The sequence below is a fragment of the Strix uralensis genome, chromosome 3 (genome assembly GCF_047716275.1).
Source record: "Strix uralensis isolate ZFMK-TIS-50842 chromosome 3, bStrUra1, whole genome shotgun sequence".
Taxonomy (NCBI): Eukaryota; Metazoa; Chordata; class Aves; order Strigiformes; family Strigidae; genus Strix; species Strix uralensis.
In genome coordinates, this window is record NC_133974.1 from 103,601,901 (window position 1) to 103,625,844 (window position 23,944).

Sequence of the window (23,944 nt, forward strand, 5' to 3'; positions counted from 1 at the left end):
AATTCTGCACTGTTAATGAATGTTCAGATTACCATGTTCTGGAGTACTTCTTGACATGAGCCATTATCCTACTGACAAGTGAAAAGTTTAGAAGAATCTGGGTGCAAGCCATCTTGGAGATAAGCCACCCAAGAAAAATCAAAATACAGCATCATTTTCCCTCAACTTAAAGAAACCTCTCTGAAAAGGGAAGAGAAATTGATGTCCAAATGTCTATATTTTACCTTCCAGATTTTGCTGAAAGTTTTCTCATATTGTGCAAAGGCAGCAAATAAAGCAGAGATTTGGATCTAAACCCTTGCATTGTGAAAACGGGAGTCTACTCCTTGGCATATCTACTTGTGCTTTAGAGATTACGACAACACAGACAGTACACTGATTACAGAGTCAGACACATGAACTAAATCCAAACGGGCCTAAACTTGTAGGAATGTTTGAATGTAGACCTGCACTTAAAGCCTTGCACCTTTCTTTTGCAGACAACAATCTCTGAATGAAAAAACCCTTAGAGGTAGCATTTGTTTCAGCCAGTTTGGGCAGACAGAATTAGATGACGACTGAAGTGAAAACTTCCCTGTGCCTACTTCTGTGCTCCTTTGCAGAGATACTAAAATCAGTTGTGTTGGAGACGCAGAGCTTAGTTACCAAGCAATTAACTGCCTGGAGGATAACTGTAGATTAAACTGATAGCTGTGGCAGATCAAGAGTATCCTAGGAAGCCACTCCTCTCGTTGGAGGCTGCAGCTTTCTTTTATGCTGCAGTGCTGTTTTGGTAATGATCACAGATAAAGTCCAGGTAACTCAAATTTATTCATTACATGTAACACTTTATTAATTTGTATATTTGAGCAAAGGTCCTAAAAACATCGTCTCATTAAAAATACAAGAAGCAAAGTGTTCATTCTGAACTGCAGAACTGTGCAGCTGTGCATCAGACCTAAGTATACTTATGGCAAAAGTGGTAATTGAAGGGATTACATGTTTAAACTGAGATTATATTCTTAGGTCACATGTCTGTGTCCTACATTATGTTTGGAAGTGCCTCAAAAATATCACTGATTTTTCCTCATTTATTCTTTAACCGTGCTCTGTACTTTAAAATAGTTGTGCAATACTTTTTAAGAATAGGACAGTAGGATTTTCAAGGCATTTGCAATGTATTTTGTGTTACATGTATACATGTATGTCTGAGATACACAACAGACAGATCTAGCAATTTAGACAAAGGCAACAGTCTTACAGTCTTTCTAAACCATGCTCTATTCCATGTATTTCTTAAACTGAACAGGTCAGAAATAACACCCTGCCTTTTCGATCTCTGACACAACAAAAATGTTAGAAATGGAATGATGATGGCAGCTTGTAGGAATATCTGAAAAGCTCTCAGTATTAGCGTGCAAAAGACCAACCTGTCGATCTTAGTGAACTTGAAAGAATGTTAAGAACCCATGCTTAGTAGGGATGCTTGAGTATGTGTCCTCTATGATTCTACACATTAAATATTACATATGTCCCTAATTTGCTGCTGCCACGGGTAAATGTGTCCTTGCCATTTCTCTGAATGATCTCCTTCGAGTTTAGTATGTCTTGGAGGTGGAAGAAAACAGGCTGCTGAAAGGCTTCAATGCAAAGCAGCAGCATATCAGTGGACTATAACAATCCAAGGCAGAGAGAAGGAAGGTGAGTTAAATTCTACTTACAAGAAGCAGCGGGAGAGTATAAATAACTCACGGGAGAGTACAGTTTCAGAAGAGGTGAAACTTGCTGATGCACTCAGAGATAAGGTTGAACTTGAGAACGGAAAAGTGTGACATCCTCCTTGGATACGGTTCTGGGAAAATCAGCATGAATTATACAGTTCGTGACTGCTGGCTCCTTGCTTGACATCCTCAGTCTTATTTTCCAAAAATACTGATGCCTTTGGCTTTGATACTTTGCAGGAGCCTGGGTTCATAGAAAATCATGCTGTTGCTATTCAGTCCATAACTTACCAATTTTTCTCATTTTGTCTTTAAACGATGGTCATTCTAGTTTAAGAAAGAAGGCTGGAGTTTTGCTCTAAAGAGGTGACCAGGGACACAGAGATGAAGGTGCAATTCTCAGCTTCACTACAACTTTGCAATCCTTAATGCTAGGTTTCCTGGCTGTTCAATGAGCTGATGCTTCCCTTGAATTCCCTTTCATCCCTGTTGGGACTTTCAGCCATCTGGAGAAGGTAATGTTGGTTGGATGCAGGGGCTGGTGGGAGCCCAAAATGGCTGTAATATCAAGAATGCTACTTTCTGAAGCTCTAGCTTTAATTTCCTCACTCCAAAGAGGTATCAGTTTGTGGTGCTTCATCTTTCAGCTGAAGTGAGTATATTTTACCCATGTTCATCCATGTCTGTTATCACTTGGAATTTGCCTGTATGTCCATTGGTCACTTGTTTGTTGAAATACTGGTAGAAACCACGATGACCCCAACAGTATTTGTGTCTCAGACACTTTAAGACATTGTATAAAAGGTGATTCACAACATTGTCAAGAGTTTCAATGATACATTCAAAATGTGCAAAATGAAAGTGCAGCTGGAAGCTAGAGGTAAACTTTTCATCCACTAGGTTTAACTAATTTATGTTAAAATAGACTAGATATTTCAAATAAGTAAGAAATGAGCTTCTAATCTGAAAGCAACTGTTTGTAGCCTTTGCAGACTAAGATACATTAACCTGAACTTCTCTAAGTACCTAAAGGAGCTTTTCAGCTTGAAAAAAAGCAAAACCTTAAACAAGATTTTATCCGAATACTTATGTTAGCTGTATCTGCTTCACAAAGTAATAGATTGTTTATGGGAACTTTTAATACAGAGGGAAATAGTTACAAACTATCATTCCACAATACTCTAGCTCACCTTATTGCAAGCCCTGTCAGTATGCGTGTAAATTCCTCATGATACTGTGAAAACACAAATATAAGTTAGTCTAAGCCTTTTACATGTATCTGCTTTATGTTACCCTTAAAAAAAATATCACTCCCATTCTAGTAGGCTGTTTGATTTAACAACAACAGAAATAAATCAGGGGTTGTCCTGATACTAACTGAACCATTGTCTCACTGAATGTGTTTTCTTCACAGTTGGGAACCTGCTGGCCACTTCTATTTCTGATTGCGCACGCTGTTACTAGTCACGTAATATCACTGGAATAACCGCATCAATTATTTACATAAATGCTTTCAAAATTCTACTTTAAAAAATATATTCTGGTTTTAATGCAATTGAACTGAAAATAAAGATGGCTAGCACCACATGACTAGAGCCACTGGAAAGCACTTCTTGATTTACAGACAGGGTTTGGAAAGCCAAATGAATTCTGCAGAATGTTTATATAAAAGCATTACTCTCCATAACTTCCTCTAACTGGACTGTTCTTTCATTTATATCTTTTTCCATCAACTCATTTAGACTGACTCATTGCACCTAAAAATAGTTTAGATTTACTTTATCTTTTTATACACAGAATAACACCACAAAATGGATCGTGCCTACATGCAGTTATCTGAGAAAACCTACTCTGTTATTTCAGTTTACTCCTTTTGGTGTCTGAAAATCACTAAACCACATATTAATTTGGTATAAATTTACAAAACCATAAAAGTCAAGGAAGTTATGTGCAAGAACCTGAACTCAACTTACAAAGTGTAACAAAGATTACTCTCTAGGCCACAAAGAATGTCTCACCTTTAGATACGCTTTTAGAAACAGAGCATGACTGCAGTGCTGTTAATGGAATCATCCCAGTTCTATGTTGGTGTTACTTCAAATAAATCCAAGCTTCTTGAATTTTAATTTTTTGCATGTGCTGGAGCAATTTTTCCACATAGCAGGAGCTAGCTTTACACCACTGGAGCTGAAGGGGGAACTCTGCGAATAGCAAGCTCTTACCCTGTCTGGGACAAATTGCAAGAAAGAAACAAAACCAACTGTAGTTTAATAAACTACATTGCTCTGCAACGTGGTCTTTTTAGGCAGGAAAAAGAAGGGATAGAGGAACATCATAGGAAGGAGTGGGACTATAGCTGCACACCAGAGAGCTGGTATGAACTTTAACAGTAAGGTTTACCCCTTGTACACATTTTTAGAGAGCACAAAACTCAAAAATATTCTGAAACACTTAATACAAGTGAGGGCAGCACAGATATAATTTCTTGGTTATTTATCTACTTCAGAAAACAGATTTCTGCTTCAAGCTATAAATCATTAAGACTTCTAACTTTCAAACAGTGCATCACAAATTAGCCTTCCGGTTTATAAAAATCATCCTAATGTGCCTCAGCACTGTTATATTTCAAGAAAGTCTACAGAGAGCCAGCTGTCTGAGCTGGTCGTGCTGCTATGTAAGATTTGTGCCCAAGTGTCTCTCTGGGAGTTTTGTTTTGGTTCTATCATTTAATATTCATGACAATCTTCATTAACCTGCCAGCTGAGCCATCTTAGCATCCTGCCTCCAGACAAAGTCCTAGCCCACACAGCTCCTAGAAGCCTACATTTCCACATTACAGGCTATTTCAGCTTGGAATTCTTATGTTTAAACTAACAGGATGAATTAAAGAAAAACCAAACAGAAGAACTGCTAGGGAAAAAATAAAGCAAGAACAAGAGGGTGTTCAGTCCTAGTTATCAACGACATGGTTAAGCAACAAAATTAATCTGATCATTCCAGCCTGTACACCAAGGCTTTGGGAAAGCTGACAATTCAAATGTGTCCATTAATAAGAAAATGTGATGGGGCAAAAGCGGAGGGGGAAAATCCTTGCTTTTAAGCTGCATGGAGTAGACTGTGCCACCTTAAAATTGCTCATAGCCCACTGCAATATCTGTCAAAATAATACATAAATATTGGGGGTAATAATAATTTTAGTGTCACTGAGAAGAAATATATTCATGCTAAAAGCAAATTCTGTAATTACATTATGATTTTAATATACATTTTTTCTCATCAAGGATGTCAGAATAATCAAATGATGATTAACACTCTAGACAATTTAATTACACAACACCCAGAGAAATCCACAGGATGCTGAGTTTCAGCCTCCCCTATCAAACAGAACAAAATATACAGTAGGTCCAGTCCTGCCCACGTGGAGCAAACTGAAAAGCTGTTGGAGAATCAAGAAAAGGAAAGAGTGACACAAGGAGGAGAGAATTATCAGTGGAAGAAGGAGAATAAGAGTAGAGAAGGACCCCCAAAATTAAGCAAGAGAGAGGTAATAGAAATTTTGATGCTGACAGCCACAGCAGAGTAGAAGACCAGAGCCAGCCTAAATGCATGGTTGGTTACTGCCTCACTATTTCAGACTAGCATAGTGGGGAAAGAAGATACACACATTTTAAAGAAGAACTGTTGGGGATTAAGTTTTATTTTATACTGTACCTCCTGATTAGAAGAAATAAATGTTGAATTTTATTTCTCCCTCTAAATTTCTATGATGGTTTTTGTTCAACTGCAGTTGAATGGAGGAAAAGGGGGAGGAGGATAACTTGTTGCCTGAAGGAGAAAAAATGTTTTTATCTTTTTGTACACTACACCCTGCAATGGAGCATCAGGGATGGATTTGTCAAAAAACAGCAGCTGAGGGAACTAAGAGCTCACTCTTAAGTCAAGACTATATCTCATCACCTTTTCTAAGGAGGCATACATTTTCTGGAGGGAACCAGTCTTGCAGGGGTGTTACTAGTATCAATGTACTTCTAGAATTACCTTTCAAAAATAAAAGATCTTGATAAAAGCTCCTATGTAAAACTTTAGATAACCGATTTCTAAAACTTGCCAGTGCATAAACAACTTTATGAATGCTTCTTCCTCACTGACAAAGAATTTAGGAGGCTTGAGGAATGTGAAATACAAATATGTAACATGATGAACACCCATCTACACATAAAATTAAATTACCCAAAACAGTAACAGTAAAGAAGAGTAGAGCAAGGGCCTCTTAGTTTCTGCACCACAACTAAATCACAGTTCACCTGCACCTCCTGGGTGGAACCAGCTCAGTTGTGACTGGGAGAGTACCAGCAGCTTTCACCAGACTGTTCCCATGCCATAAACCAGAACTGCTCAGTCTTGTTTCAGGCTCCGGCTGCCTTCTGTAAAAAAATTCTACTGTATTTAGTCTGATTTAAGGCTCTAGCAGCAGTAAGTCTCAGTAAGACTCAAAGCCTGCTATGAAATGCTAAAAGGAAGACCCAATTTTCTAGCAACTCTCTTCATACTTTGCATATCCTTTCATAAGCATAATGCTGTGAGCTGGCTAATAACGATAAGGCCCCCCAGTACAACACAAATACTAAATGGAAGAAGAGTAAAGCACAATGTAAGTTAATTTGCCAACAGCTGGGTTTCCCTACACCTCTAAGGGAAGGAAAGAGCTCTTGCTTTCTCTAAGTATGATCGTTATGAGGCTTATACATATTACCAATTTATGCAGAAAATAATAATTTTATATCTTTAGTAAAAGCTGCTTATTAAGACTGTTAGGTGCCTCAACATCATTAACATTAAAATAAAGGGAAAAAAGGCAGCAAAAATAAAGGAGAAGCAGCTTCTACTGCATACCAAATAGCAACTCAATACAAGAAAAAAAATTTTTTTCTCTGACTGCTTTCTGGAAGACACTTTTTGAAAGATTTTATCTTTTCTTCAAAGCCAGCCATAACTATGGCTTTATGATGATGTGGCATAGCTGTTGCATTAAAAAAAAAAAAAAAGCGTGTCCCCATTAGACTGTTTCTGATCTTCTTATAGTCACAAGCTATGCTTAATGTTTATTTTCTATAATTTGTTAGATCATGTTTTACCCTCAAGTACATTTAATTTAAGTATTGCTCTACCCACTGTTGATTCAAAACAGCTAAAGGAAGTAGGAACAGCAAAGTATGCAGTAATAGGTAACAGGCCTAGAGAGAAACTTTAGAGAAAGTTTCAGTTCAGAGCATAGCTATTTCTGTATAAGTAGAAATCACCTACAGGCAATTTTCCTTGTTTTTAGGAGGCTATTAACTTTGATATTTACAAAACTATTAAGCTGTTCCTTTGGAAACAACCATAGCAAATGCTCCTTAAGGTGGTTATGAAGCATGGGTATTTTTCTCTAGAAAGCTTCTTTAGAAGTAATGAAAAAAAAAAAAGACATTTAGTTCTTGTAAATATACCGTCAAGGCAGCTAGAAGAGCGATCAAAGTTTGCTTCACATTTCAGTCCACATTTTCCAGGAACTCCCCACTAGGAAACTTTGTTAAATTTAATAGTAAATTTAATTTAGAAAGAGTTCTGTTTTCACTGTATTTTTCTTCCCCCAGTGTTTTCCTAGATGGATGCTTTCATAACAGTTCTTTGGTTTGCTTTGTTTCTATGCAACTTGAAGTCATAAACCAATTTTCAACTAGTGTGCATCAATAGAAATAAAGAGTTCCAACTGAGCTGTGCTGATTTTCACTATTTTAGAATCTGGTCCCCGCTCCTTTCCCTGGACCACAATAACCTCCTACGTTATCAGCTTTGATGTTTTCTATGGTGCTCAGAAACCTACATATTTTATGTTATTTAGATTAAGCAACAAAAAGGGACCTCTCTAATTATGAACATAATTACAGATCCACTTTTCTTCCATAATTCTTGAAATAGACATTTGCTTTTGACTAAAAATACACTGGAACTTCAGAGCTCTGTACTGCACTCATCTGCGTACATTATTCTCCCTTTCCCGTCATGTCTCCTTTTGCAGAGTTTTAATAGATCCACACTATGGGGGTTCTGACAACACTAGGACAAATATTGTTGCAGGATACAATATAGGATAATTAATGATGAACTCTGAAGCAATTGCTAAATCTAGCTGAAAGCTATGAAAAGAAACCATACATTATAATGATGCTTATTCTTGATTTTGGTGAGGGGAACAAACCAAACATCCCCCCAAAAGCTCAAAGCAAAACTCCTTTTCTAATTGAGTGCTAATTTACAAAATTAAGTAACTCTCCAGGGTTTCATTGCTAGTCTAAGATAATGACCATACAATCTGGCCCTTGCATTAAATAACCACTTCTGATTATTGTTTTTACACATAATCAGGATTAGGTAAAGATCTTTCCCAATAGTAACCCGGAAAAGCTAAAATCCAGAAGGAGTAGAGGCCTTAAAATATTCAATATAGCACAAGTTTGTCTGTCCTAGATTTTAAGAACACAGCAATGAGCACATTCCCTCTTTAAGGCTTAGTTTAGACTGTTAAACAACACTTCTGACATTCTTTAAATTTCACTTCCTGAGATAAGAGAGAGCAAAACTTCTTGGATGACCAAATGCCATTTAGGTCCTTTAAAAAGAAGTGAAGCTCAAAGGAATTGATAACGGCACATTTCAAAATACGGTAATAGATTGGTTCATAAACCCACCTTTTACAAAGAAGTGGGAAGCACACTTTCCCTGCCTGTTTTCCTTAATGGCTACAGAGAAAACCATCAAGAAACAGTGGAATGAAACCAGCTTGTAGTCATAGAGAGGAAAATGGTTTTGACATATAACTGTGGGCAAACAGAAGACACAGACAAATAGGTATCACCTTCCAAGCACTAGCCACGAGACAGGCAAACAAAAAAAAACTTGAGCCATGTGGATGTCAACACAAATATGCGTATATAATTTTAGCAAAATAGTGTAAATGACACCATCAGAAATGTTACATATGTAGCTCCCCCCCCCAAAAATACAAAACGGTGAAATACTTTGTAGAATGATCCTGAATTTCCACAGAGAGAAAAAGACGGAGCGAGAGTTTTCTAAGTGCAATGCTGATTGAAAAGACAGGCTTGGGTTACTGCCAAAGGAGCTGTTTCCTATTGTCTTTTTTCCTGCTAAATTCAGGGAAACAGGACCTCAGTTTAATCCCACTTGATTACAAAGAATGTACACAAAGATATATCACTTCATATCAACATTTTTGACAGAAATAAACTAGAGGAGCTCAAATATTGGCCAACCATTAAAGTAAAAAGTTACGTAACTTTTCATGTATACTGCAAAAAAATCCAGCAAAATTCTGAAAGATATCAGACTTTTAGCATTTAGAATTTGCAGTCTAAGTTAATTTTTAACTTAAAAAATTAAACAAATGCTGTGAATATAAGGAAACATGCTATCTCACAATATACAGATTAAATTCTTTCTGAAAAGAGTGTGGAGAATTGAAGAATGGAAAAAATTTTGTCGTCATTGCTTGAAACTGAAAGATTTCTGTTACAGTCCTCCCTAACCCCAAACGCCTGTATTATCCTAGCTAAATCACTGAAACCCTAAATTCTCAGCACTCACATTCATAGGTCCTTCTGAAATCACTGCCTGAGGCTTCACTCTGTTCTTCCCTATATTTCACATCACTGAAAGCTATGTGCTATGAAGCAGTGTGAAACTCTTTGATTCTACACAAGTCAGGGACCTTGAAGTTCTTAACCTCCAAACGATTTCTTAAGCATTTTCCTGCATTCATTTATTTTTGACGCCTCCAACAAACTTAAGAGCCAGATAATGTGCATGCAGAAAGATTTCCATTGCTTAAGCAATGCACCTGAGTAAAAACAAGACCTGGTCCTGTACCCTCGACTCACACAGGTAACCAAAAATCTCTCCTAATGATTACTTTTCCAGAACAGGATTTCATGGGAAGTTCTGAATGTGCGTGTCTCTCAATTCTGCTTCAGAATAGAGAAATAAATAGAAGGTGCAGACTCTTCCAGGAAAGGGAAATCTAATTCTTGTCTAGCTGAAGTTACTACCAACTTCAACTGACCTGAACCAGAAATCTCTGACAGGAAAAAAGAAAATTTACCTGGTGCATTTCCACTATCCAGCCTAACATAGTATTTGCTTACATACTGTAACTACCAAGAAAGGCACTACTGATTTTAACTTATTTCCTCGAATAATATTCAGTTATTGACAGCAGGTTATTTAATATAGTTGCACAGAGCACAACTGAGAAGAATGGGGCTCGTTTAGAAGTGCTCTTGTAATGGAAGAAAAATGCATTTCTCAACTGTTAATCTTGCTTATATCTTGTACCTATAGTCTATCATGTTGAGAGTTGGACTGGTGTCATGTCATTTCAGCCTGCCAGGCAGCACTGGACAGCTGGCTTTCCATACTGACCCATTTATCTTTCTGAGATGTAGGTTTTTCACTCTGAAAGGTCAGTCCTCATTCATGCAAGCAGAACAAGAGAGACATCCAGTGGTTGGACCATTTAAGTGTATTTTTTAACTAACTAGAGACAAACTCAACTATGTTCTTACCTAGTCCATGTTCTTGCATGTGTAAGAAACCATTTATGAGCCAACTACCAGACATACAGAACCAGAGAAAAATCATTCCAGTGGCTGAAGTACTACTGTCACCTCTGCTGTACATTTTTTCTGCAACCTACAGACTTCCTCACTGCGTACTCCAAGTCCCATCCGTAGTTCTTCCCTTTTCTCTTAAGCTTAACATCATTATTTTAATTCTCAACTCATGTGAATTGGTATAGGTATATTAACTTTCATGGAGCTATAAAGGTTTGTGTCAACCCAGAATCCCATTCTAATTGTTTGCCATTCGGACATGTACTTTTCACGTCTACTGTCTTCTATTCAAGTATTTTCTCCAACCTTAAGTCTACCTGTATTACTTATTTTTATCTGCATAGTAAATAGACTTCCCAGTCATTACTGATATAAAATTCCAGAGAATCAGTGGTAAATCCTGGTATTCAGTGGTTTGATCCTGTAAAAGCAGGAAGAAAAAGATTATTAAATTAGTAGTATCTACAGTATTTGTTATTAAAAAAAATCCATATCTTTGCTGTCGTATCTAAACTATTTCTTGTATATAAAAAGACAGCTTATTTGAAAACATGAATCAGCACAAAAGGGCTTATAAACTCAAAAATCTGAAGACAGGATGAATAAATAGAAGGGAATGTAGTGATAAACTTTTTCATAAAGTATTAGCCATACTAATTTAAAAGTAATTTATTTGCAAAATTTAACTTTGTCACTGCTACATATAAATATAATTCTTTAAAGGGCTTGACCCTTGCAAACTTGATAGATCTGTATAAAAAGTTCTGGTAAGAGAGTAAAGAATGGGTTAATTCTTCCATATTTAGTGAAGAATTGAAGGCAGGCAATTGCTGACTTCACTTGCAACAATGTAGGATGAGATGTTAGGGATACAGTTAAGTGCTATGAGCAAATTTCCCAGCTTCTAAAGAGAACACTGTATGCAGCCAATGGGGTAAAAACAGATAACATGATGACCCAAAATTAGCAGGATATGCTACTTATGAAAAAACTGACATACCCAGTATGAGAAGAAATTTGGCTCCCTTCTTACCACATACATGTATGGAAAATCCACCACACAGAAGCCAAGCAACATATCAAGCTGCAATACAGTTATTCCTAATATTAAAAAAAACCCCAAAAAACCAACAGAAGAAGGCCCAAGTCTTTTACTGTGCCCTCTGCTAAAATATTTCACTCTACTGTGCACTTGCTTGCAAGGTTTTTTTAACTGTGTGGCTAAAAAAACACTCACCCCAAGCAAAAAAAAAGAAAAAAAAGGAAAGAAAGTAATGAAAGAAATGTCCACAAGGCACTTCTTACTGCTGCTTAGTAAGAATTGCTTGGTATAGATTTCATATCAACATTAATTCCATGCCTGAATTAAATAAAACATTTCTTGACTACCAAATGTCCACAGGGGTTGATTTCAGTTGCTAACATCATTAGAATCTACTTTCAGAAAGACTGTAAATCAATATATTCACAGACTTCTGGATATACCCTACTGTGACTGAAAAATGAGAGCAAATAGCTTTCCCTTATGATTTCAGACCATATTTGCTGTCATTGGAAAGTCAGACAGGCTCCATTGAAGCAACAGAGCTGTATCAATAGAATCAAAAGCTGAAATCAGGATCCCAAGTTCTCAAAATCAAGTGCAGCCTCTTTACCAATACCCTTTGGACAAGATTCTAGTTCTTTAATATTTTATCAAAACACTGGTCGTCTTCTTTTGTTTTTAATGGAGGTATCTAAGCAAGGCAGAATAGATGACATTTGGAGTATTATTAGACATGCTGTAGACCTGTTTTTCAGTTTGAAATCTTTTTTAAAAGAGGATGTATCTTGGACTTGCTGTAAGGCAGAGTTGTTCATGTTGTCTCACCTTAGGGATCTCTCTTGGTATCAATGGGGCACACCCCTAATCAGTAAACCCCCCTCCCCCAGGCAATTGCGACTTAACTGAGGAGTTTATATTGTCCCTGCTGACTATGTACATTAGGGCTATTTGGTTTCAGTACCGTGTCCTGTGCTTGTAAGTGATCAAACAATAACAGCTGTTGGTGAACATTACCCACAATTCATTTATGCAGGTGGAGGTCCATGGCACTGATCTGTGATGTACAGCTTCATCTCAAGCCTCATGAGCAAGTCAGTTGTCAGCAAGCCTCACTCCTTGACCAGTCTGGGGAGGGATGTTGTGTTGAACTAATGTTGTTAGCTAACTCCAGAGCCTCCTGTGGTGGTGGACCATACGGGTGGTGAAACAGACATGTATTAAAGTCTCAACATTTCAGTGTCTTAAAAACCCCTATGTCAGAAAGCTGTTTCATACAAAGCAAGCCACCTAGGCAAACAGCAATTTAGTACGGGGCACAGGTATAGAAGAATGTGGTTTGTCTGACAAATCACAGAACATGGATTACTGCTATTTCCTCCATAGCAAATCCTTCACTGGTGCCTTTATAGCAGTACTTTGTAATACACTGAGCTACAGCCCATCTAGCATACATCTGCCACCCCTCAAATTAGCTTTGATCAGTGTTAAATTAACTGTCCAGTTGCCTCACTCAAATGATCTAAATTGAGGATTTGCCCATCTGCCGAGTCCTGAACAGTGGCCTCTAAAAACAGAGACACACCTTTTCATCAGTCTGGGCTCATGAAAATCATTAAGCTTTACCTAACTGCTGTACTCTGGAGGTCTAAACTCCCTCAGATTATTGCTCCATTGGGAGGAAAAAAGGGACACTGGGTAGAGGTGATACTTGATTTCTTATGAACTTCTTTCTTTCTCTACTTACTCCTGTGGAAGAGTGCAGAAAAATGCATGTGAATTTTCTTCTATTAGAAGAATTATTAATTATCAAAGGGGTATTTGATGCCATTTTCACCTGTATATCATTGCAGTTAGATGGATACCAAACAGTAACTTGAAATTATTATTACTTTCTAGTTATCTCAAAATAATTATTTTTTTAAATTTAAAGGTTAAATCAACAACTGATTAACACTAATTAATGATTTAATCATGTAGGTCTAAATATATTAACAAAACATATTCTAATATGCCTATATGAAAAGTAAAGAAAAGCAAACATTTGAAATCTGGTTTTATTTTGGTTTTTTTCTTAGCCTCCATCTGCTTTGGAGTCTGTGACACTAGGTAAGAATACACTGAAAAACAAAGAACTTAAAAGGTGATCTACATATGGCAAGAGCTCACCCTGATTTTATGCAAGCATATTAAAAAATACCACTCCTGAGAAAGGATTCTCTCAAAGAGCTTGGGTCCTATTGTAACAGGCAATGTGTTACTGTTTTTTACACTGCATATTCTTTGCACTAAGGACCTTGTTCCATCAACAACCCTCAAACACAGTGATAAAGTAGCTATTACTGTCACTCCACTCTCCATACAGAAAATGGTAGGGAAAAATGACATCCAAAGTTTCACCAACACTTTACAGTTGAAGTAATCCCTTGATGATGTTTTGTACCCTTCCAGCAAATATTCTTCCATTTGAGTTCAAGGAACAACACAGAAGAATGACTGAGGCAGCCAACCCTGAATTATGTTTGAGAAGTTCCACTATCACAGTTCACATCACCTTCGTTACAAAGTTCCTCTCTTAAGAACTTCTTCCTAGATGTTTCTGTTATTTTTAGGCAACCTTTTCACAGCAAGATGGTTCTTCAAGAACAGTATTAACGTGTGAATAAGAGAGAGAAGGAAGTGCCTGAAAGCACTCTGGTTTTGAGGTAAGACTGCAAGGAGAATATTTTACCACTAGAGGGCAGTATCATGTAACCTCCTGGACATACAGCATTTGGCAAAGACGACTCACGGCTTCAACCCTGTTCAGAAAACTGACAACCTGAAGATAGAAGACTTTGTGTATTAAAGCAGGGAGGAGAAAAAACCGGCACATTCCTGATTTACTGGGACATAGAGAGCAGCACCAACATGCAGCCACAGCAATGAGCATGCTTGCGAGTGCCAGGCAGAGCTGATGGTGTGTCTGTGCTTCGCTGTTGGGCTGGGGGTTAAGGAGAAGACTTTAAAGGCTCTTAACACAGCTACATGGCACGAATCCTAAAATGCTCTCTCTTTTTTACTGGTCCTCTTACTCAGGCAAAATGGCATCAGCTTGGATGGGAAAGTAGCCCAACTGAGAACTGAGTAAAAACTGGAGAAAGGCTTCAAGCAGTCAACCTGTTAATAGACTATGCACAGAACTGAAGGCATCAACGAGTTTTTATAATGAAATTAATAAAGAAAATGTCAGGGGTTAATTACTGTTCTTTATTCTTTAATATCACTATCTTCTCATTGTGTCATATGACACAACTCTGATCCCACTTAAGTTTCTGAACCAAGTCACTGACTTCAATGTTCAGGCTCCTCTTGATTTCTGACTCTTGAGATGAACCTCTTTCCTTAGGGCCCAGGTGAAGTGAGCTTCATGATATCAAAGGGGTTTTCAGGTATCTATCTAGATTGCACAAGGACAGCACTCTGTACTTTGGCAATAACAGCACAGGAAGAACTTAGGACTGGAATAAGAGAAGTGATACAGGTGAGGGTGGTCTCAGGTATGCAATGAGAGATGCATGCAGACATACAGCAGCATTTGGTTGGCTCTCATTAACTTTAATGACTCAATTAGCCCATATTAATGAAAAATACATACCACAGAAACAATACACACATACAAAAATAAGCAAATCAAGCTGCCAGAAGGAACGGTCCCTTGTTAAGATGCGTATGACTCGGGCAGTGGCCTGAAGTGAGAAGAGCTATTTAACTATTCCACAACTCTGACAGAGACCAGGGTGTCATCTTGGTCAAGCTGCTACAAGCACCTATGTCTTTTTCTGTGTAAGAAATGAGAAGGTGCTTACCTAGCTGTGAGAACTGTAAGTAGAAAGCACTGGATAAAGAGAAAAACCTTACTATATTACACCCGGAAAAAGGGAGGCAAGGAACCTCTGTACCTGATGAAACTCCTGTTCAGGGAAAGTTGTGAGATACAGAGGGAAGGAGTGAACAGGATGGCTGTACAGCCACTGCAGTCCAGGATTTACAGCACAAGGAATGGCAGATTTGACGTGAATACCCGGAAGGGACACATACCTGTGCAGCACCACAGGCCATCTGCAGCATCTCCTGTGGCAGCAGTGCCCAGGGCACAATGAGATGACTGCACCAAGAGCAACAGTATCATACAGAAAATTTCAGGTTGGTTGGGGTTTTTCTATCAGTGAATAAATTTACATCCATTTCAGTCTAGCACAGCATGCTCTTCCAGAGTTTAGAAGCAATGAAATTTCTGTTCAATTTGCTAGAGAAAAGAGGGATCTGAATGGGGGTCCACTGGCAGTCAGAGCTAGGTCTCTGTTCCAAGCAAAATGACCACATATAACCTAGCAATTCCCAGAAGAGTTAGTTACACCCTCTTTGCTGCTGCTCTGCACCAAAACAAGGTGTATTTTCACAAACATCTCTTTCAGCAACAGTGCTGGCTTTAACACCTTGTTCCCTCCAGTTTATTCCCACTTTATACCACAACCTTATTTGTGCCAGGACAACTGCTGGTACGGGCACACATCGAACTGTATTGAGGAAAATAACCTTCTCCTACCCCCCAAAAAAGGACTTTTTAAAAAAACTGAATTAGTTTCCCAACCTAATTCACTATGCAGTCACATAAACTGTTACACTGGCATAAGTGAGTGTGTGGGTAAAGGCAGGCAGCAAGCAAGAATGAACAGTGAGCGGATGGCACTGCTGTGAGAATGAAGCTTTTGTGAAACCACAGCCTCGGTGGAGGCTGAACCTCATCATTAATCACTGCTGAAGCACATTTAACTTTGGCAACAGCTGAACTATTCAGCTCTTAACATTTTAACCTGAGCACCTAGACAAACTCAGGTGGTCTTTCCAGTTAGAAGATACTGGCATAGAATTTAACTCTAAAATAGTAATGGGTTTAATTATTATCAAGTTCACAAATAATAATTAAACTGTTAGTTTTAATAACTAGTATTAATGTATAATTTCAAGGCATTCCCCCATCCTCGTGCCTGTTACCCACTTCCACTTTGCCCACCAGACTTTCCAGACCATCAGTCACAGCACAGATGCTGAGGTTGCTGGATCAGCCTTTGCCACAGTGGGGGGACAGGGGGGAGCAGCCAGGGGAGGAGTGGGAGTCTTTTGTAGCATCTTTGCTGCTGAGAGCACAGCAACTTTCATTACTGCCAGATCATTTTCAGGAGACTGATGACAGAGTTTCCAGGCTGTGCTCCTCACCGCAGTTTCAGCCTCTCAGCTGTGCCAAATACAGGTGCTTAACCTATTTGAGTATTTGCACTCTAGCTGAAGGAGTAGAAACCTCCTACAGAGAGAAGGCAGAAACAAGAACTGACTTTACTCTTTGTCTGTTTTTCTCCCCCCTCCCCCCGAGTTTATTTATCAGCTATACTTTCAAGATAAAACTAACAAGCCCTTTGACAGGGCCAGATCTTTTCCAGCTGTGCAAGAATCAAACAAATGAGACAGCTAAAAGTGCCCCCAGCTGGTAAAGCAGGATGCTGCCCCAAGAGCTCTTGCTCAGCTTCTCTTTACTCTTACCCAAGATAGGCTTCCTACTCACTCTGTGGTTGTTCTGTTTTAGTTCCCAAACTTGGCTCTTTTTCTTCTGCATACGTGCTTCCCCCCTCTCAAAACTATGTAGTACTGTCCTTTAGTCCAAATTGTTCAAACATCCAAGAAGCTTGTGTTTATTTTTTTTTTCCAGAATTGCTGACATGACTATCTTTTAAAACACAATATTTTATGTAATTTTATGTTAAAGAAATTATAAAGGGCATCAGTAAAACCTCCTGATTTCAGGAAGGTTCACCTCACTAGTTAATAATGGAATATTCAAGCGCACACAATCTATCTTTAACCCAGCTGCATCTTCCCCTTCATTAACATATGAAACAAAGCTTCAACTGGTCACAGGAGAAGAGACTTTATACAAATAATTGTAAAAAGAAATTTAAGGGGAATCAGTAGTCCTAACTTTTCCTCTTGAATATTGTAAATGTTGATCTCAAAAAGAGATAAGGTCTGTGCCTATCAAGAGAGGATAAAATCACTTTTAAGATCCTATATTGCATAATGCCTGCATATTGGAAGGTAAGCAATTACACTCATTTTACAGAGACATTCTCTCTCTTTCCACTTTTGTCAGTTCATATTCCAAATCAGATTTTAAAACCTTTCAGTTGCAGAAAACACAGGGGCTGCTAGCAGGAAGCAATAGTCAATAAATATGTTGTAGGGTAATTCCATCATGCTGAAGAGGAAAGGCTGAAAAAATAGGTTTATTTACATTTATTTCTGCTTAAAAAAAAATCTTCAAGATGCCATTATAAGAATGAAGTTATGGTGTCCAAGTTATACTGAACCCTTGTGTCCAACAGTGCTTCTACTTGTTCTGGTCAGTGTTTATTTTCATTTCTGAGCACATCAGACTGGCATTCCACTTGTAGGTGTAGTAAGAGAAAACCAAACTCGAACTCCTTTTGTACAATGTAGAACTTTCAAGCTTGGATGCCTACATTAAGCCAACTAAAGGTCAGAGCAGAGGAGCTGCAATTATGCTTGTCATTAGAAGAAACCCGAGGCCTCAATCCAGAAACGTATCAATGAAATTGCTTAGCTTTCAGTTGTGGAGCACTATACAGATGTTCAGTGGTACTCTCCTAGACAGGATCTTACATATGGACTGGGTTTCCAAGTACTTTGCAGCAGATTTACTGGTATTGCTAATAGGACTGTTTCCCTCTTTACTTCACTCCATATACCAGTACCCAGTCGTGTAATTGCTTAATGCAGATGCAGTCCCCTTCCTATATCACAGCTGTGTCTGGGGCTGTATTAGCCAGTTTTAAAGTTTTGTACTATATGATTTATGAGAATGGTATTTGTTGTCTCAAGTAAAAGGTAGTACCTCTAGCAGATGGGGCTTCATGTTTGCATCAGTATTGATAACCTGGACTCTTGCCTGCTCTGACTGAAGTTACAGGGAATTCCGGTTTTAAAGTTTTGCTAGTCTTAGCAAGAAGGTGTAATAACAATGGGCTAAATGCCTGAGCTGGCCTGAGCTGTTTTTTCAGCCCTAAAGGTTGCATTTCCATGTGAGAACAGAGATGCTGTCATGCCGGCACGACGAAAAGCTGCAGTGTAACCATACATGTGGTATCTGTTCAGGGGATAAAGAGAAACTGTCACTTTCCAGAACTGCTAGCACAATACCTTCCCACAAGCATGAAATTGTCTCTTTTGGAGGGGGAAAAAAAGAAGACAGACAAGATTCCCTAATTACCATATTATGTTCCTCATACTGTCAAGTGACCTACCACACTGTGGTGAAGCATGTGAGGCTGGCTAAATCCCGCCACATTATATAATTTGGTGATAACAGCAAACTAGGCACGTTAGCTAAATGACTGAGCAGAGGCGGCATTTAAAAATATGTCAGCTTTGGCCTGGACAATCTTAAAACCAAAAAAAACTAACCCAGACACTTCCATCATCCTGATTACAATATTTGGTGATTGTTTTACACCAAATTTTTGTCTGCAACATGTGATTTTCCTTCTCTGTCCTCCTCAAACCCCAGCTGTGGGAGTTTTCCCACCTCCAGTGCCAATGATGGAAAGGAAAGAGCAAAACTGCTGCTCTGGGTCACATGAGCGGTCACAGAGACCCTGTCCCCAACTTCACTGTATGTATCTTAACGTGAAACTGGGCAGGCAACATGTCCTTAACCTATGACTCTTGCATATGATCACAAAAGTCAGTGAAGGGAGCACGTTCTCCACCTCATGACCAAAGCAATGGACATGCTCCCTGCATCCTACTGTTGTCAAGCAAATACTTGCTCATCTAAATTACATCTCAGAGATTTTGGGGATGTGGCCTAAATTCCTACAGTGTGTGCAATTTAAACAAACTATGTAATTTCCCATTCAAGTCCATAAAGCTATACTGCAACACCATTTCTATTTAATAGATTTGTAGCCCAATTCACCTCTTGTAAGTTAGGTTCCCACAGTAGAACGGATGGCAAACTATTAAAGGAATGTACAGTCCAAATACAGTGAGCATACACTGCCTGCACACAGTGAATCAGTATATGATTCACCCACTTTCATAAAACAGTTGTGACCTTTCATCTGACTACTTCCTCAAACACTATACAAAGAAATATATATATATAACAATCGGAAATCAGGAACCAACAAATGGGGGAATAATAATAGCTCATCTCGTGATTTTTTGCTGTTGTGCTAATCCTTACTACACGCTCTATCAAATATTTGTGTCATCTCTTGCTACCTTTTGACTAATTAACCAGATCAACTAAGGCATCGGTTGCTCTTTGCTATGAAATGGGCAAAACCAGAGAATACCTAGGCTTTTGAAGTATCAGGCCCTAGAGGCCTCGCAAAGGGGTAATTTAAAAAAAAAATATTATAAAGAGAAACAATGTTATATGAAAAAATAATATACCAATCTGCAGATAGAGAATCTCTATTTGAAAAGTGACATTTATTTTTACAACTAACTTTCCTTTCTGCCACTTACAATGTAAAGCTGATAACAAGCAACCCTGAGCACAAACATTAAATATTGTCAACACACAGAGCTTACACTTAGAATTAGGGAAGGTAAGGTTAACATGCTACAGCACTGCACAAATCTTTTCACCACAACATGTGGAAAATTGCAGACAAAGTTAAACACTAGACCAAAATCCTCTCAAGCACCTATTAGCAATAACTCACCCCATTAGGACTTTTGAAACAATTAATTAAATATCAGAGGAAAAGCCCTACTTGGTCTCTAAAACGTAAGGTGATACACGTCAAGAGGAAAATGTATTTTAAATGTTATTCAAAGCTTTGTCAGTAAGATTAAAGCAGCACCATTATAATCCAAACCAGCAGAGTTGAGATAGAGGAGAAAGATCAGAGCCCCACTGGATTCTACCAGGCCATCAAACATAAGAAAGAAGCATATGATAAATCTGAGAAGCAAAGGCTAAATGTATTTTTCAAGGGACACCATCTGGCAAATATTTTGCAAACAGTGAAAAATAGTGCATTTTTCTCTCAATATATAAGACTTTGTAAACTGGTGCTTCATTGCACTTTTTTTTTTTCCTTCCAAATCAGATATTTCTTTGTAGCTCACTCTGGTCAGGGATCATAGTATTCTAGGGCCCATACAATTGGTACCCTAAAACCCAGAAGAGATGGTTTCTTGGAATGTCATGTTGCTTGCTGCTCACTAACAGGTTGCGCTATGAATTCATACCTGGGAGAGACAGTGGAGCTCACAGTGCGTTAGAAAATCTCCAGGGAGTGGGAGAATTGTGAAAAAAGTTGACTACTAACCAGGCGAAGTCACCTCAGAGATGCTTTGCAATTGTTAATGATCCAAATTTCCAGCCATATAGCTAGAAGCCTGTTCTGCAACCCTCCGAGGGGTCACTTCAAAGCCATGGTACAGCATCTCCCTTTTCCCATGTGAACGTGGTGACAGTTTGCATGACCCAGTGCCTAATGCTTCTACATATTAGACAATGCAGTGGATCAAAATGAGTCAACCAATGAACCGTTAGTTGAAATCAGATTTGTATTACAAAAAAAAAATCTCATCAATCCCATAAGGAATTGGGTCTTATTATCTTTGGTACTGTACAAATAAGTAACAAAGAGCTCCTATCCCAAACAACACACCACCTCAATTGCTGACAAGATGCCACGGGAGGAGGAAACATAGAAACAAGATGGGGATGGATAGGCTTAAAAATAGCTTGAAGAACAGCAGAAGTCCAAGCTTCCCCTCTTCCTAACCATTTATTTATGTCCTTTGGCAGTATGGCACAAATGCAGGTGACTTAAAGCTACTCTATTCACCCTTAAAGAGAAATTTTCTTCTTCACTTGCTTTATCAGTAAAAGATTAGCACAGTTCAAGCAACTCAGATGTTCAAATGCTGATGCAAATTCTGAAAGACTGGGATGTTTGGCAGTTACTCGAATGCTGCAACAGGCAGACACCCACAGGTATAGATGCAACGTGGTGAAATAACTCAGGTCTGCAGTAAAGCTTAATCACACTATCAAACACAGCTGTACCAGTCACATGCTGGGGATTTCCCAGCTGCAGACTCTATCTCCCAAAGCACACGTAGTTTGAAACAATTCAGTCACTATGTAATCAGCAACCATGTGACAATTTCAATTTCTCTTTCAAAACATCCAAACAAGTCTGGATTCAGAAAGACTGTGTGGCTCAGCCACTGTGACTCTTCTTAGTGCTTTTTCTGCATTTATCATGTCAAATATAACACTGCTACTACAGTAGGACTACACTGGCTTTTACAGAAAGTACTTCTATCATCTTCATTCAGGAAGGAAATAAATGTTCTTATGTACTCACAAGATCCAAAGATTTCTTTAGCAACATGAACTGGACAAATCATATCAAGACCACAGGTTAAACATGTGACACTCAGGCATCAGTAGGTTTTGAGTCTCTATCACTGGAAAATATCAGATGAAATCTGTATAAGATGATGACCATTTTAACAGAGTACAAAACAGCTAGGAATTAGGAAAAGAAAACCCCGTGTTTAAAATTCGTTGTACATTCTAATTCTGCTTGCTTATTGTTCTTCTTTTTAGTTATAAACCAGACTGCAAGCCCATGAAGGAAGAGGTGCAGTTGAATTTTGCCAGCTGTCTTTTCCTCTTTGCTCATCAATATTTCTGTTTTCAGATAGGAAAACCTATGGAAAGAAATAATTATTTACTTCCAGTTTCCTCCCTAGTCTGTGTTAATTGACAGGTTTAAGCAGGAATATTACTAAAATAATTTTTAAAAAGGCTTAATTGCAACATAGATGTATTAAGGAAACAGTTTTTGCTGGGAGTACCTGCTGCAGACAGGAGAACCTACAATGACAATTATTATATTTCAGGAAGGAAAGAGGAAGTCAGAGGGGAGAATTGCACTAAGGGCCCTGCCTGTGGAAGGCATTTAATTTAAAATACTAAAGCAAGGAGGTATGTCCAACCCACATTTTTTTTATCACCTCCAAATGCCTATTGTTTCTGAATGCTGACCAAATTTGAATGCTCACTGCAAAATATGCAGTCTGCTCTACTTCTGGAGAGCAGCCTTTAACATCACTAACAAATCAACTGGATGCTGTAGCTCCCTCAACACCCTTTATATCATCCCATTGAATTTACTACACGCTATTCCAAAACAAGAAAGAAAAACACACACTAGTTTGGAATATCTTCCAGACAGGAGGGAGTCTGAATCAGAGGCAAAATGACAAAATTAAAAGGAGGGCCTGCTGTATAAGACCATCAAGAAAAAAGAGATTTACTTTTGGGTTCTGCTGGTATATTGCTTTGGAAGACATGCCGGTGAAAATTCTGCATAGGGAACATAATGTTGTGATGAAATATATCTGAAATCTCGTTTTTGCAGCATCACTTCTGGAAAAGATAGCATTATCCTCAGAGTAAGTATGGTCAGATGAATAACAGTCAAATGAGTGCGTGACTTGGGAAGACTCCATTAACAGGACTTAATCCACTCCCCATGGTAATCTCACCTCTTAGAAAAACTCAAAAAGATGATGGTGCAAGTGTTACCTCTTTCTGATCTGAAGATAAGTTGGAGTAGGCAGAAGGGTGTTAAAGTAGCAACACCTGAGAAAGTTGGTAAGAAGGCAAATACAGTGCATGCTCAAACAGACCCTGAAGATATTGAAATAATGTGGCAAAGAGTCTTAAAAGATGACATTTTTCAGGCCTGTATGTATTGAGATTGGAAGAGGCAATAAGCCAGAGAACAGGAAATTATCACCAAAGCAAAAAAATTATGCCGTTATTATTAGTGAACACTGTGCAATGATTCACCTGACTTAAAAAAAAAATCCACCCTAAGGGGGCAGAATGAGTGGGAGATGAGGGAGACACTGCTGCATAAAGCCATGAATGTGGTACACGTTACAGTTGTCAGTAACCTGCAACTTCGGTATCCTATCAGAGTAGTTAAAATTATGACTGAAATTGATGTGGGAGAGTCAAAAGCAAGAAGTTTCTTTACATAGAAATCTTAGGATGATTGAAAACTCGTAATTCCACAGTCAATGAGAGGATAATTTTGGCTAAAAATGGTGTCCTCTTTCACTACTCAAGTATAAGCAGTAGTTCATAATAAAAAGTACTATATAATAAATGAAGATAAAGAGAAAACATAATAATCCATATTAATTAGGAGTTACAAAGGGGAAAAAATTGATAAGGTAAGCTAGAAACATCAGCAGAAAGTCCACAGCTGACAGGACCAATGTAACATGAAGAATTAAAAAAAAAACAAAAAAAAAAGAACACGCAACAAAGTATCAAGACTACAATAGTCCCAGCAGTTACACAGACCCTTTGCCAGATGGAAGTGATAAAACCTTTAATACTGATGCAGGAGAATCAGAAATTTTTT

General features: G+C 38.3%; 1 long non-coding RNA gene across 4 annotated transcripts in view; it reads right to left on the reverse strand.

Annotated features, from left to right (window-relative positions):
• Positions 1-23,944, reverse strand: part of LOC141941265 (uncharacterized) — a 66,650-nt gene that overhangs the window by 7,760 nt on the left and 34,946 nt on the right. For 2 of the 4 annotated variants that reach the window (XR_012628259.1, XR_012628261.1), the window contains exons 4-6: positions 3,719-3,927; positions 2,891-2,934; positions 1,732-2,206 (exon numbers count right to left, since the gene is read on the reverse strand). This is a non-coding gene — a long non-coding RNA (uncharacterized LOC141941265). Of the gene's footprint in view, positions 1-1,700; positions 2,207-2,890; positions 2,935-3,718; positions 3,928-5,411; positions 5,526-6,004; positions 6,125-23,944 lie in introns of all 4 variants that reach the window. The other 2 variants (XR_012628262.1, XR_012628260.1) reach the window with 2 other exon arrangements.